The sequence below is a fragment of the Pieris rapae genome, chromosome 8 (genome assembly GCF_905147795.1).
Source record: "Pieris rapae chromosome 8, ilPieRapa1.1, whole genome shotgun sequence".
Lineage (NCBI taxonomy): Eukaryota > Metazoa > Arthropoda > Insecta > Lepidoptera > Pieridae > Pieris > Pieris rapae.
In genome coordinates, this window is record NC_059516.1 from 8,066,482 (window position 1) to 8,084,197 (window position 17,716).

Here is a 17,716-nt window from a genome sequence, read left to right on the forward strand (position 1 = left end):
TGATGCAGTTGTTTGTTCTAGGTGGAATCTTTGTCATGCTTGTGGTGCGAAGTTACAGAGATAGTATGGAAGATTAAAGCATCATACTTCACTTGTGTAAATCTCATATGCATAAAATGTGACATTTCAAAAATTCATTTGGTAATTGATAGTAGAGTCAATGTCTCTAATGTCTATCTTGGATCTAAACAATCTACATTTATTCCAATTTGAAAGACAATATGAAGACATGAAATACAATCAAGGTTCATTTTGCTATGAAAAATTAGTTTAGTATAAATTAATAAATATTGCATTGTTAATGTTTTATAATTTAATTTTTCATAGGTATATTACATAAGTTAAATTATAATTTTTTATAACATAATAAACTTAATGGGCCGTCCTCTTAAATTTAGTGTTCAATACAGATCTTAGTAATGCCTGGTTGGGAAATGATAATTAAGGGATCCCGTGGATTCGGTCAAACAGCCCGCCCCATCATTAAGCCGGGGTCCTCGCATCAGCATAAATGTCACTCTGAGAGGTTTTAATTATTGCATCGGGCCCGACCCACCGCCGACTTGATCATAAAAGGGTTACATTTGAATTATACAAGGCCCCCTAATCTCACGCTTAATGCTATGTTGAAGCCTATTTTAATTACCGCTTGCGACTAAATTGTATACGGTGTTTGCGAATATATTAAGGAATCCCTCCTACTAGACTATGTTGATTTTATCGAGATGTATATGTATGTAAGTTATGAAAGCTTTCACTGTGCTAACACTTTGAAAAACTTCAAATGACGTTGCATTTCATTGTTATAATATCTTTATTCTATTAAAGTTTGACCATTGTAAAACTTACTAATAAGTGATTTTGCATGATTAAATTTAAAACTATTAATCTTTTTTATATAGAATAGGGGACAACGGGTAGGAACCTCACTTTATGTTACGCAGTACCGCCGCCCATGGACACACTTAATGCCAGAAGTTACCTTTCTAAGTATTGGTACGCTCTTCAAGGACCCTTAGTCGAATTGGTTTGGTAGTACTGCTGCAGTAGCTACTGCTTTAAAAATGCTTAGTTGTGTAACGGCGCACGTCGAAGTGATACGGGTGGGAGTTCATATTCTGCTCGACAAACCATGATGAAACTTTGATATCCTTTATTTAATTTTACTCATCTCTTTTTTATATTGAAAGTCTAAGCGTATAAAATCCCGTTTTTTTCATATTTATATATATATTTTCTTTGAAATTATAAACACAACATAAAAATACACAGAATAATGAAAATCTTTTAGTCCAAAAAATTCACATATAGACCCTCATAAATCCAAATGAAGGTCAAAATACCAGAGACATAAGGAATTTTCTTAGAAATAACCGTCACGTTTTCCCGACGGGGACGTAAAAGAAAAGTGTATAAAAGCAAAAAGAAAGTTACGGAAAAGCATTTTCTCCTGAGGCATCACTTTTATTACCGGGAGCACGTGATGAGAACGACGATCTCAATGTATATAAGGGTTTTTATATAAAGTTCTGTGTTTTGTTAAACAAGGTTTTTTGTTTAAGGAAAATAGGTAGAAAAGTAATTAATTGGTAGGAAGAGTAGTAATTATCAATGTTGGCCCTAGTGGCTTCAGCGTGAGACTCTCATCCCTGAGGTGATAGGTTTGATCTCCGGCTGTGTATCAATTGATTTTCTATGTGTGCATTTATCATTCTCTCGAACGGTGATAAAAAACATTGTGAGGAAACTGGCTAACCTTAGACACAAAAAGTTGACGGCGTGTGTCAGGCACAGGATCACCCACTTGCATATTAGATAATTAATCATATGATCATGGAATAGATATAGAAATCTGATTCCTAGATGTGAAACAGAACGTTGTCGAGCCACCGATTTTTATTTTTATTTATTTTCTTTATTTAGACAATTTAATTTAATATTATTTAATAAGGAACATATATCTTTTCTTAAGTAACCTAACCACTTAGCATAAGGTGCTTTTATTTTTAAGGAAATACGGTTTTAAGTGCTGGTAGTATCAATACTTCATGAATTTCCATGATAAAAAATTCAGTAAGCTTATATAGATTTGAGACTGTTTTAATTATGTATGAAGACATTTTTAACAATAAAAATTAGTGGTTATAAAAATTATTTGAGTCGATATCATTTTGGTGTATCAGTTTCAGTAAAATAAATTTCAGCTGATTTAAATGATCATTGCTAGCACAGAATAGAGGAGAATGGGCTGAAATACAGGTGGAATATGTCAAACTAACCATAAAACTGGTTGCTAAAAAAATATAATTGTTTTTCTGCCCAATTATTTGTTATCAAAAAATAAATGTATTTATGATTATTTAATAATTGAAGAATTTACAAATAGAGAAAAGCTAGCAATTATCAATTCATGTAGATTATTTTAAAATACGTTTGATTATGCAATTCTACTTAAAATGTAAAGCGGCATTTAAATGATTCCGGTAAATATTTATTCTTCTTTGGCTTTTTTATCTTAACACACAACGATACCGACGGCAGTTTGCCGTCGGTCGCAATCTTAGCGCTATACCTAACAGAATTTCGTCTTAATTTAATAAACTAGAGATACGTGCTATTTAATTTTTTTATTTTGTGTTTAACTTTCCTGATATTTCGCGCGTAGTCTAGACTTTATAAGCACCTACACATCCGCTTTAATAAAAGGCAAATGTACTTATTGAATATATATAGTAGGTACATAATTTATTTGTGATACTGTGTATATATAAATAAATGTTGATATACAACATTAAAATTGTATATATATAATCAGACTTCCTACTCGAATCTACGTTATTTTACATGGCATAATATAAAGCCTACACGTATTTGATTGCAGCTCGTAAAATGCATACAAAAACAGCATTTACAAACCTGAAAATGCAGTTATACAAAATGTTCACCGTAAATAATCGATAAAATGTGATATCAATAAAAAACTTTCAAGTATATTCTTAAAAGTATCTTGTGTATTTTAAAAAATTCGACTTACAATATTATTATCATTTTTACGGCGTGCATAAATTATTAAAGGTTTAATTGACGTCTGCAGCCTTATTTTATTCGCAGTTAAGAAAGGTATGATTGGATTAATATTGTTTTAATGGAAATAAAATTTAAAATATATGTGGAAGTACAGGAAAGTAAACTTAGGTGAAGTAATCTAATCTTAATCAGTTGAAACGTTTTCTAGATCGTTGATTGTGACTTCAGACTTGTTTCTGAATTGCATTAAACTCTTCACAAATCACAAGCTTTCGCAGGCATTTTCTAGTATAGTTAAATTGTTTAAACATAGAATATCTTTTAAGAAATATAATATTAGACACAGGTTTTTAAACTATTAAGTATCATCATCATCATCAGTTCAATAGGTATCATCATCACTAACTATACAGCCTTGAGAGCTTTAGCCTCCTCGATATATTTAGTGCTTCTGGCTTTGAACTTTGAATACCTATGACTTCGAGATCCTTGACAACTCCATTCCACTAAAGCAGCCTCGGTCACCGGGTGAAAAACTATTATTTACCTTAGTTTAATTTCGTCACCAACCAAATGATATGGCTTGAATAATTGGATTTGAATTAGTTTAAATACTCATATAAAACAATCTGTAGGGATAAATAAAACTTACGTAGGTATACCGTTTTTATCTAACCTTGAACTTATCCATTGCCCATATATTTTACCACATTTAAAAACACCTGCAAGCCCTCATTGATAATGTATAATAGAATAATGTACCTTCAACATGGTGACAGTGGACGCGATAATAATAATTACAACGTATGGACTAGTATCTTATAATACAACAATGTTAGGTTTTGATTTAAAGTAGTATTTTAAATGGAATGTTTATGTTTGTAGTCATTCAAAGTAGTATATACAAATGATATTTGTATATTAAACAAAACATTGTAGTTATTAACAGCCAACCTTTAGCAATAAAGTGGCTCCAGTAGAAGAAGACGTTATGTTTGTTGATATTCATAGTGTAACAAGACATAAGTATAATTAATTTTGTTACTAATATAAAAAAAATCACGGACTTTTTTGTCCTACTAAAGCTACAAAAGTGTGTATATATATATATTTATGGTAAATATACAGACTATGAATGATTTATTTTGATATATCTTTACCATATATACACTAACGGGATTATATTCTTGAGAACTAGTGGTAATAGAAATTCCAACAGAATTGCGCATTCACTTACGTAAGTATAAAATAATTACAGTTCCCTACAAAGGGACCCAATGTAATTAAAATAAAATTAGCAGCGCCATCTCTGCAATTACCTTAAAAGGAAATTAAGTTTGCGACGAGCATGCGCGAATCTAAAATGGCTGACGATCAATAAATGTAGCCACCCCATTCTCCCTGGCCGTAAAGGGGAAAATTATTTAACCTAAAATATTCTGTATTTCAAACCAATAAGTGTGATTTTAGAGTAAATGTATACGTTCGTGCCTACATCTATTGTTTGCTCCTATCTTGGTTAGGTATGCGTACGTAGTTATACAGTTGAGTGGCTAAAGCTTTTACGCGTTTCATATCTTACGAGGACTAAGATTAGATTATGAATTCTTATCCAAATAATTGGGGTATGCGTTTAGTTATTCTTGTTATAGGTGGATATGTAATAATAAAAATATATTGACCGATTACTTATTTTTGTACGAACTTTAAACTTACGTACATTAAAGGGAAAATTTGTGAGGCAGCACGGACCCTATATATCGACATCGAAATATAAACCAGTCAAAATTGAAACAGAAGTAAACTCCCAAGACAAAGCAATATGACAGTCGAAGCGCCATTGAATTATTGTTATTTAAAAAAACTAAAAAATTTCATGCACATTAAGAGTTAATTTTATTAAAGTAATTGTTTAGTTATTACTAGTATTATTATAATTAATAGCCCCGCTAGCGTTGCTTAAAAGATATCGATAGTTACCAATAAGACTGTTTGCTGTCTAATTAATAAAGCTAACAAATTTCTTGTACTGTTAATAATAATTTATTGCCTTTAGATTGCAAAGATTCATTCTGATTAGTAAGTACAACTTAAATAATGCTTTTAGTAGGTACCTACCTTATAAACAAGCGTTAACATTTAACGCAAAGAAGTAGAAAAAATTGTAGTTTTTTGACGTTCATAAGTGTACTTGTTGACCTGTATGAATAAAGATATTTTGATTGATTGATTGATTGAACTCAGAAACTTCGGGTTGATGAATAATATGCTTAGGGTGATGGAAGCAGCAGAGCATAACGAATGCATATTAAATTAAAGCTTATTTTTAACCTATTTTACTATTAAGTAAATATATTCGGTTCTGGTAACATCGCGAAAGTACAAGCTATTCAACAAAGAAAATATAGCGGAATATTAGATTTTGATTCATAATTTGATACACAAATGTGAGTTCTTTAATGGTAAATTAATAGAGTAACTCATTATTTCCTGAATTCATATTCTCGAAGTTAAAACTTGTTTAATAATAGAGAGATTTCAAAATAATAGTTTCGATGCTGTAGATAAGTACTTATGTACTTCAAAATCAAAATCACCTATACCTACAGATATTAGGCGGAAGCGTGGACAAAAAGCGCGTTCAACAGTCTATAATAAGTTTTTCACATTTTCGTGTCAAATCACGTCAAATGAGTTACTTTAATTAAATTCATTTCGTTTTGTAAAGTTTAATAGCTGTTGCCTATTAACCAAAATATTCAATTCACTTTAACGCTTAGTACCTATTACTTTAGTAACTGGAGGGTTAAAAAACGAAAATATATTGATGAAAATACAACGACCGTATACTTTCTGAAAAGTAAATCAAATAAAACATGTGCATATTATGTAATATTTGATCAGTAATTATTAGCGTGCAGCAGTTTAGTAGATGCTACCAAATTATTATTCTATACAGCGCCATCTTCTGTATGAGAATAAAAACTGTTGAAACCAAAATAGCGCCATCTATTATATCTTATCTGTACTTCTAAGCATTTTGTAGGTGGTCGTAACACTGACATCTATAAAAAAACTACATCATCACAATAAGATGTAGAGTATTTTTAACTACTTTCCTTAGAAGTAAATTTAATTAATTAAAAGTAATAGATGGCACTAATGGCGACTAACTAAAGACAGTTTGTTTTAATTTTAGGGTCATTAAATTTCAAATCATAATATTGTCACTTAAATGATGCTGCAAATATCCATACCTACACTTCATTTGATACATAATAATACATTTTTATTGTGCACTAAATAATAATGTTATGTTATGGAAATTTGAAATCATAATTTATAGATATTACAGCATGCGAATGGATGTTTTAGTAAAGTGTTAAGCTTGCTTAGTACTTAGCTTTTTACTTGTAAAAAATAAATAAATGTAACATTGATAATAAGCTTATACTACCACGCATCCACAAAATGGAAAAAAATCATTCATAAAAACTAAAAAGCTATTCTAAAAATTTCATTCATAAAATTTTAAAAACATAAATTATTCACAAACTTGACAGTTCAAAGATTGTATTATCTGTATTGGCATTGGTCGATTTCGGCGCCATTTGTAAAGGGCCGTGCTTAAGCTCCGCCTACTCCGCCTTCTGTTCTGCCATCTTTGAATCGAAGCTACCTCATTGGTTTGGGGTGTCAAGATAATAGTACTAAATTATGCATGGATTCTCAATACGTTGTATAGTAAGGGACCGCGCTTTTATTTGACAAAAAATATTCTGATAGGTAGTTCATTGGCTTTAAGGAATTTAGATATTTCGTATAAAGTTGAAGATTGTACGCAAAGTGTCTATTATGTTCTAATAGGTAATATGGACAAAATCAAGGTTTAAAAAAAAGTGTATATCCAGTATGACACATGTAAACGTTACCTAATGTTGTAATGAATTTCATTTATAATTATCTCTACGTAAGTATCATATAGGTATGGTTCACTTTATTTTATTCATATAGGTATTAAATATACGTACGTTTAAAAATTAAAATATAACTAGGCACCTTTGACCTATATCTGTCATAATTTAAATTCAACACAAAACACCTATAAATCTTTGTAGAACGATGTACCAAATATAGACTGCAAAACATATACAAAATTGTTTAAATATTTCCGAAACTTTAGAAGGAACAAAATCATTAAAAAAATGTTAAATACATTTACTAGGTAATACTTTTTTCGGGTGTGTTGTGTGATGGTGTAAAAGTAAACTAAGCAAGTGTGTATGTTGTGCTCTTGATTCAATTTATTTAGCGTTATGCATCTTCTTTTAGATTGCGCCTTTATTTTCCCAAATAGGTATTTTGTATGCTATATTTTCTGTAACTTTATTAAGTTTTAGCTCCGAAGCTGTACTTTTAATAGCTAATACGGTTATGTGGAATAATTTTGGAATCACATGATATAAAAACTGAATAAGAAACGGGGCAGGAACTGCGTAAGCCGGTTATTTAGGTTTTAAATATTATTTAACTTTACATTTATCCTGACATTCAACAGAGGTTAATTATAAACAATTAAATATTAAATTACATTTAGATAACTTCTTGTACTATATTATTATAGACCATACTAATTTGCATAGTAATTTTAGCTCAAGTCTAGACTGTAATCACAGGTAAAGGTATAAACGCAACAGTAATTATATGACCGCACTTCCTTGCTGTAATCGATAAGTTTACAATCAGAAAATCACAAAAAATAGTTTTTTTACCGTTATAAATAGTTTCAATAATTAATTGGAATAATGTTGATATTCGTAAGAAAACAAAATTAACAAATAATATATACTTAGGAATAGGCACATTTCTAGAACGCGGAATAATAATGGATAGACTCTAAGGACTGGACCTACTGAAAAGAGATTTATAGGGCGATAAAAGAAAAGGATGGATGACGTTATGGAACTAGCGGGAAAAACTGGATGAAAGTTGCTCAAGACAAAGAGAATTATAAAAATATGAAGGAGGTTTTTACCGTAAAATGGGCCGTATAAATACAAGCCTTCTAAAAAGTTGTTTTAGTATTAAATTAAGTTTTTTTTTGTAACTTAGGTATACTAACACAACTAGATGATAGCTAGTAGCCGAATGTAAACTAATTTTTGTATGGATTCATAAATAAAGCTTTAATGATAAATATAATTTGTAAATAAAAAATAACACGAAAATTATAATTCACGATATGTCAAGTTAAATATCCTTTCTTTGTATTTTTGTTAAAAGTAATAATTGAATAGCCAAATCTTCATACAAATGAATTGCATACATATATTTTAGTGACATTAATTATTCTGAGGGTATTTGTGTAAGCATCCGAAAGCTGTTTCTATGATGCTCACTTCCCTTCCTTTCAAAGAACTAAAACAGGGAATCCAAAAATCGATCAGCCTAGTTGTATACTATATTAAATTACTAGCGACCCGCCCCGGCTTCGCACGGGTGCAATGCTGATACTAAATACACTACAGAAAATCTGTGAACGTTGTATATAAAAATGTGGGTTATCCATAAGAGATAAACATATACCATCACGGACTTTTCTGTAGACCTTTTCAATCTGTACAATACTTAGCACATTATTTTGATAAAACTCGTAGGGTTCAGCCTGCGTTTGCAATGTAAGCGGTATATAATTATTTACGACATCACATTAGAAACCTCAAAAATAACAGTACATCTCCACTATTTAATGGATGTTATTATACATATAAACCTTTCTCTTGAATCACTCTATCTATTACCGCATCAAAATCCGTTGCGTAGTTTCAAAGATTTAAGTATACAAAGGGACATAGGGACAGAGAAAGCGACTTTGTTTTATAATATGTAGTGATATTGTAAACTTATAATTATTTTACAGCGTGCGTGGTCACGGTGTCACCGTGTCACCGTGTCACCGTAAGCACGCGAAACTTCGGATAAATATAAAATTATGTTAAATAATTATAGGTAATGTTTACAATAATACATAGTTTCAATCCGAAAAAAAAATTGTTTTCTTTAAATCAAATATGTCCTGTATTGAAACTTCTTAACAAAAGATACCTACGTAAGTAAAAATCTCAATAAAACGCAACAAAACTAGTTACCACGTAAAACCATTACAAATTCCATTTAAAAACGATTTAATGCCATGTTTTATTTAATCAAGGGGACTCGTAAAGCTTACATCGGTAATTACAATCTCGTAGTGAGTGTAAATTTGTATTTGTACGATGTTATTTTACAAAAATCACCATTTACTGGTGAAACGGTGGTTCTAATCAATATCCAATCAGCGGCGCGCCATAAACTTAACTAAGCGGGAAATTAACTTGGCCCTCTGTCTGCTATTACTGTACCCTATATGCTTATATTGTATGTATGTTCTAGACTAGCCTTGTTCTCATGTACCTATACTACATGCGTTTTAATCGATATTTTCGCCATACAATATCATATTTAGGCCATACAAAAGAGAACTTGGAGATACTGATCATGATTGATATCACGAGGCAAGTTGACTGTTCATCAATCAGGTGGACCGTTCAAGACAGGCGCTGGACAGAAATAGGTGAAACCAGATCTTCCGCTCCAGACGTTTCCTTGATGACCAGGATTCTCAGAGCTACCGACTAAATATAGACTGAAATTTTAACTTCATGTTTCAGAACTTACTTAAATAGTAATGAAACATTAATAAACGATACACTGATATTGTGAAAAAATTATTTTAGACGTAACAAAATTATTACTGAATAAAATTTTCTACCATCAATATTTTAAAGATATATAACATTACAATTAAAATTTTATGCTCTATGTATTTATGTTCTGTCTACCAACTTCTTATAGGTACGTCTAAATTATATACATGGTTCATATTTAGGGCCTGTTTCACAATGTATGGATAAAGTGCCAAATAGCTATGCAACACATAAATTATTCGAAATATAAAAGTTCCAAATAAGATACTTCGAATTTCATGACGTATAGCGCTATCTGACAGTCGTACGTCGAAGCGCAAAAATACTACTTATCCTACCAATAAGTAATAAATAGCTTATTTAGAACTTATCCGGACATTGTGAAACAGGCCCTTAGTCTCTTAATTTTATCAAGATGATTTATCTGTATTGATTGATTGAATGATGATCGATGGTTGTCTTTAATTGCATTAGGTAACTATACCTATTCCTATTTTTTCCTTTATTATAGTAATTAATTGATGTTTAGTTGTCTAATCAGTAGGTATGTCTCACAAACACATATCGAACCAAATGGGCGTATAAGTGGGTAAACTGAGTCACTACAATATTAGGTGTTTCAATTAATAATATGTAATTTAATCAATTACAGTCAACAAAACAAAAAAAATATATATTTCCAATTAATTTTAATACAAACTATTTGGCCTCACATTATAATAATTATCTTAATTTAAATAAATTACCTTACCAAAAGCTATTATAGTAGTATGTATTTCACTATATACAATGAGTTTAAAGAAAAGGCCGTAGATGCTTTCGACTCTTAGAACTGGCTCGGTTCATACTTTTACTCCACGTTGATCTAGGCCATGATTCAAACATGTATACAAACAAGGTACTAAATAATCAATACAAACAACAATCATAAATCATTTATATCCGTCTATCACGATTCGCTAAATGAATAATATCAACCATAAAGTCATATAACGTTGTTTAACCCACGTGCATCGAACCTATTCATTCCGCATTCACACGACCTTAGGGCACTGGACATAAGGTTCAAAATTAAAATTTACTTCTGAAAAGCGCTGGTTTATGATGTTTTATATATCTTGACATAAAGACACCCAAGTTGTAGATGAGAAATCTTACGCAACATCGGAGTAGTAAAGCGACTCTGGGGGTCAATTCTAATAACGTTTTGTAGATATTACTCTGCATATCAATGTATTGTGATTACGTATATAGAAAGGTCGATAACCTTTTAATTTATATAGCTAACCGTAAGGTATATAAAACTAATTATTTAATACTCATAAATTCAGAGAAAAAATATAATTAGGTACTTTTATAACATATAGCTTTTTTTTTAAATCAAAAATCATTTATTCATATAGGTAACATAATATACACTTATGAACGTCAAAAAAAAAGATTTATATTTGATATTTCATATCAGTTTAAAGGTCTTAAAATGTTTTGTAATTTAAAGAGAGCTAAATATTCTCATTTTTTATAATCTGGTAGCTACACAAATAAATTTGTGTTTACGTGCGTCTTATAGCTTAGGTAGGAAACCTAAAATATCTGACAACACTTGAACTTGATAGTGTAAATTTAAAAGGCTAGTATTATTTGGCAGTTAAGGCTAACAATCCAATTGGTATTTAGGAAACAACATATACACAAATAACGAACCAGCAATTTAAGACAAACACGGCGCCCAAAGATGCCGCAATTGTTTCTATATTTGTTTCTCAAACACCGTTTATCAATTATCACTTACCTGCGACACGCGAACACAACACTGCACAGATTTATAGTCGATTAACTATCATCACTTTTACTGGTTGTAAATTAATTACACTATACGCGCGAGTTGGTGCGGCCGTTCAGAGCGGGTTCGTTCGGCGTTATGCGGCTGGCGGGCGGAGCTACGAGCACACTGTGCGACCGCGTTCGAAATTCAAACTAGCAAGCGCGCGCCGATGAAACTCATCCCTCATCTCAAATTCGACTCGCTGTTAGATACCCCATGTGTTGAGTGCTTGTTTATAAGAACGAATATATCTTGCATGGCATGACTAAACTATTCTTAATCTAAATTATTCTTTTAACGAAAATTCACCGCGAACCGATGAACGCTATTATGTCAATACTTTTAGAATAAATAGGTAGTAATATAATTATTCGAGTACAGACAGATATCATATACGAGTCTTCGTTAGCAGCATAAGTTCGTACTTTTAAACTACCTGCTTATACATCACTATAGCACCTATATATACGTATAGTTTAAACGCCGGACCTCAGAGTTCAAAGCCGTGACATCAAAAAGTGGACATATTATTATCGATACAATTGTCTCATAATCCTGTATCTTAAGTGTTTTTTAGTTATTATTATTAATGGTTCTGGTAGGTGCTTAGCACTAAGCATAGGTAGTATTTTTAGATATCGAATTGTATATCTACAAAATAAGATATATTATAACGTTTTCTCAAACACTGTATCTACGATATGTAAGATATCAGCAATAAACGAAGTCCCGCTCTCAGTATCTATGCCGACAATAATTAGCAGCACTTGTGCCGTTAGCTGTAAAACTTACCCATCGTGGTCAAATTATTATAATCTCAATCAGATAACATACTCTGTAGAAAGCCGCCAAGCCGACTGTGACTCCCTGCTCTATGGGCCTATAAACATAAAAAAACATAGCAGCCAGTAATTCGGAAACACTACGTGAATATAATTCTAAATTCAAATCTATATTTAATAGATATTTATTTTCTTTCCTGTTCAATTTATGTGTTCTAAATTCAAATGGTGTGTCCTTATACAGTTTGACATTACAGTAAGAGTTCATAGATAGTAAACATGCCGTAGAGTAGTTTTGTAGTGCATTATACTTTAACGCAAATTACGAGATCAAAAAAGAACAAGTGAATCTCAAATATGATTTATGTAGACTTGAATAAAACACTTTAGTCCACTAAAGCTAAAACAAACAAATCTTATCAAGTAGATTCACAAAGCTGAAATAATGTAGGTTTATAAAAATCATTATCTTTTTTCCAACAACAATTTAGGTGTTTATTATCATTTAATGGCTTGCTTTTATGTAATGGTATAATGATGAAGCGGCCACCGACTAGAGAACAATTATATGACCTCTATTTGGTGTTAACCCAACTGTCAAGTGAGAATTATTACCTGTAGCAGTAGTTTTTCCGAACATTCTCTGAGGCAACATAACAAAATGTTTCATGTTTGTATGTACTGAAAATATAGGCTACATAAAAAACACAATAAGGAGAAATGAAGTTAGTGGGGGCAGTTAGTACTTAAAAATATCTAATGAAATTCGTCCTGTACTATTTTCCGCCCGCCCAAAATATTTTTTTATGGAGAATATCAATGATATTCTTGAAAAGAAATAACTACTCCTGTTTGTGCAACACATTTCTTTACTCCTGCGTCTTATGTACAGCGCACAACATTCCTTAATAAATACACTATTTAGTAATATAATAATGATTATATTACTATATATATTATATTATATATATATATATTCTATGGTCGATTTTTCTTCGATGATTCGTTCTATGGCTCAACCAAGGAACAAACTCTTCAGTACAATTAGGCTTACTAAGTCTATATTAAAACTTTTTACACCAATTATAAAGGCGGATGCAATTATCATTATAGACAAAAAAATTAAGTGCTATCAATTTGTATTTACTTAAAACTAGAAAATGCACTTAGTAAATCAACAATGCATCGTCAGTCTACCATAAAAGGTAATAAAATTGAATTAAACATTTACAACTTATAATTTAATAAGGAAACAAAGTCACTTGGTGCTTGGTAAGGTTATATTCCCGAAGGAGCTCTGGACTCTGTATGAATCTAGAAGTCCTACTGGTAGTGGTAGTCATAAATTTTATAGGACATCATAAACAAAAGTATATAAGTAATTTCAAACTTAGGAATAGCGCATTTCTAGAAGAGACATGTTTGAGGTTAGTAGTATCAGTATTGAGGCAAAACACAAAATTCAACTTCTATCACCTCTACGTCCGTCTTTCCAACCAGCCACCACCAATATATTTCCGTATCAATTTGACGAGGATCCTTCGAGAAATGGAGTAGGTACCTATTCGTACAAGGCCCTTGCGAACCATCTGGCAAGGTATAGACACTTACAGCGGTAGTATCATTTAAAGTCTGCTTAGGCTCTTGCCCATTTGCCCATAGATAATAGAGTATCAAATTCTACTTATAATATTTGGTATTTGAATTTTAAAATTCTTATATTTCTTATAACTTGCACATTGGATAGAGAAAAACCGAAGCAAAAAAATATTTGTCTTGACATTTAAAGACTATTGTAATAAAGTTTTATAATAAAAAAACTTTACAAATATGATTTTATTTGATAGATTTTAAGTATACAGTGAGTTGAGGAAATACAACGGATTCAATGTAAACACTAACGGTTATGCAAAATTCGTTAAACCCGTTGTGGCCTAGACATACAAACATATATCGTATGTTAGAATGTCTACGCGTGCCACATTCTTAAGAATATTGACTCTGTTCCCTCTCCTACAAAATCGTATCATCAGACAAAAAGATTTACCAACAAAAAATCCTTTTTCATTCATTATAGTATACATACAATGGCTTACGTTTATATTGCTCTGACATTTTTAATCGACCCTTAGTGGATGTTTTAAATAAAATGTGTTGATATAATATATTGTATGTTTTATTATTTCAATCTCGATTTATTTCCAACACAAATATCCAGTATTTATCATATTCTTAACCGACACAGTAATATTAATAAAAAAATATAAACGGATAATTAAAAAAATTTAAATAGTCTTGTCATTCAAGCACTTTAACACTGGCAGCGTTTCCTCGCTGTATTGCGATTCTTAATCGTTTAGCTAGGAAAGCAACAACTCTGGGTACGCCGGTATTATCTACCAGACGTTGACTCCTTTAAGTAGAGCGTGCACTAATATTTCTATATGTGAATAACTATAATTATAATAATTTATAATAACTTTTTGTATAAAATTAATATAATCATCTATAATACTTTTTGTATGTGTGTTACGATATTCATGTAGTCAAAAAAGAATGTTTCCGGTGGTTACGACTTCGTTTCTACTACATGTTAGTAAAGTAAAAAAAAAATTCGTAGTTTTTTTGGATTTTGGAAAATATAATACGCTTCCTCAAAAATAATTTCAACAAATTCAGATCGCGGTATTGGTATCAATAATGTTTTATTCAACTTATATATTAACATAAATCACTGTTATAATCACAATACTCAAAAAACGTCAAAATGTCGAATATCCTTCTCTGTTTGTAAATTCAATTTACTTAATCCAAATTAATCTAAAATTATAGGTAATGAATTAAGATCTTCATCAAAGATAAATATTGGAAAAAGCATGTAAAATCGTTTGATAGTTTTTGAATTTATTGCGTTCATACTGATGCAGCCGCAGGATTTCTACTATAATATGTCAGTATTATGAAAGTAACTTTCGTTGCAAACGCTACATAGTCTGAACCGGCGTTGTTTGCAAAGTGCGCCGCTAATTGCTGACGGCTTACAACTGATATTGCACCTCAGCACAACCTTTAATGTTTAGCCAATATATTATAGGTATATAGGAAATATTAAGAGAACTATTTATTACACTCATAATGATAACCATAATTTTAATAAAAAAGACGATCTGCAAATAACCTTCTCACTTACTACGGAAATTCGTTGCATAGAGACAGGCATTTTTTATGAATTCCTACGTAATTATATTCACATTGTATATTCCACGTCGCATACGTGGAATATATTTTTCTTCATACCAAAGAGTGCCAGTTAAATGCTGTGATATTTCGAAGTAATCGATTGAAAGAAAGTTTTTTTTTTATTTTTATTACTCTACTGCCATCGTGTCTTTCTTATAATTTTATTTTTTTTATCTCACAATTTTTATACAGTAAAATTAGAATCATTTTAAAATTTTACTTTAAATTTCAACTTTTCACGAATGGCGTGTAACGCGTCGCGTAATATTATATATATATATAATATATTGTAAGAAAGGTGCATGTTTCTGGTTAACGCTACGCCTTATTAAGTTTTAATGGTATCGTCATATATGTAAATCCTTTATATTAAATATATTCATAACTATCAAGAATGTAAAAGAATTTTTTTTAGTAAAAGAGTTTACCAAACGGTTTTGAAGTTTCAAACACTATAAATAAACACACAAATTAATTTTGTAATGGTAAGGAATTTCGTCTGTTGTATTATTATTTCATTATTATAATACCTACATATTAATCGAAAATACTTTACTAAAATTATAAATATTTTAACATCTCTACGAGCGGGTGGTTATTACTAAAGACCACTTTGCGCGTCTATAAGACAATTAAAAATTAGAAATATATATAAAAAATAAATAATAATAATAAAGTTTGTTTGCCTCTTCACCAATTTGCATTTTACAAGGTTTCATATCAAATCAAATAAAATCATTTATAACAATTAGACCACATAAAATGGCACTTTTAAACGTTAAATATAAATAAATTCTAGTTGCCCCTTCCAAAAGGTAGTTTCGGTGGAGAAGAATGGGAAAGAAACTCCACGACCATCTTTGTGAGATTCATATAATAACAGTTCACTAACCCTTTAAATATAAAATATTCAGCATAATAGTGAATACTATAAACCATATTATTTGTAATATTAAAGAGACTTGGCAATCTAAAACTCTCGTAATAAAATATGTAAACATAGTAACAATCAAAGGCTATCTCAAGTAATTCCATACGAAGTGGATTGTTTTTCTTCGGACCCCGATAGGATTTATTTCAAGTTTTATGACGTCTCGCATCCCTGTCGTAAACTTTAATACTTGACCGGCTACTATATCTGAATATATTCTAACTCTCGAACTTATTCATAATAACGTTGCTTCATGTGACTTTTAAATTAAAATTTATTTACTTAGTTTGAATTTACTGCATCGTCTTGCAAGTTTTGAAGGCATGTAGTGTGAGGTTGTATTGTAAAGATTCACATACACACTCGATACATGTGTGTGTATTTTTTATTTAAATTAGAGCCTGAGAGACAACCATAGAAGACAACTACTGGACACCCATTAATTAGTGAATGCATTGAGCGAAGTTATTCAGGAAAGGTATATCATATTATACCCCAAAAGATAGACTCACCATAGAATTATTAGCCTTAGATAGTCACTGTGATCTCACACTTTGACAGCCTACGTGATTAGCTATGCTTGGCATATTGTTACTGACTTTCAGCTTCCATATTTTTAATGAACAAGTGTAGTCTTGTTCATGTTCAAGTATGTATAGTTGAAAAAAGCTTTAAAAATAGAACTGTTGTAGACAGGCAATTGTTTCTTTTTAAAGGCCTTTATTTCCTCTACTGTATCATTTTTTCACGTAAATTGTAGGGCAATTAACTTACCTAAATACTTAAGCAGTTAATATGTATTCCGCAATACGTCATTAATTTTTAACAAATTATGCATAAACTAATCCTACGCCTACACACAAGGCCAGGTCGGCGTATTTGTTTTCACACCCAATTCGACACATCCGATGCAATCCTTTCTAAACAATGTCTAAAGGGTTGCATAGAAAAACAATCAATCCGGTAGCAATAGAAAAAATTCTTTTGCATGCGTAAATATTTATCTGAACATTGTCAGCGTGACAAGAGATAACAATACATCAGTTTCACTTTTACAAGTTTTAGGAACCCTTGCTACCGAACGATTTGCATAATAGTACGAAACAATAAAAACGAACGCGAAAAGTGAAAACGAAGTTCAAGGTGTTTTTAATGTTTGAGGCCA

General features: G+C 30.9%; 1 protein-coding gene across 1 annotated transcript in view; it reads right to left on the reverse strand.

Annotated features, from left to right (window-relative positions):
• Positions 1-11,685, reverse strand: part of LOC110992221 (homeobox protein abdominal-B) — a 74,617-nt gene extending 62,932 nt beyond the window's left edge. Inside the window, exon 1 of the mRNA XM_022257945.2 lies at positions 11,566-11,685. The gene's annotated coding sequence lies outside the window, so the exon portion shown is untranslated. The remainder of the gene's footprint in view (positions 1-11,565) is intronic.
• Between the last annotated feature and the right edge of the window lie 6,031 nt (positions 11,686-17,716).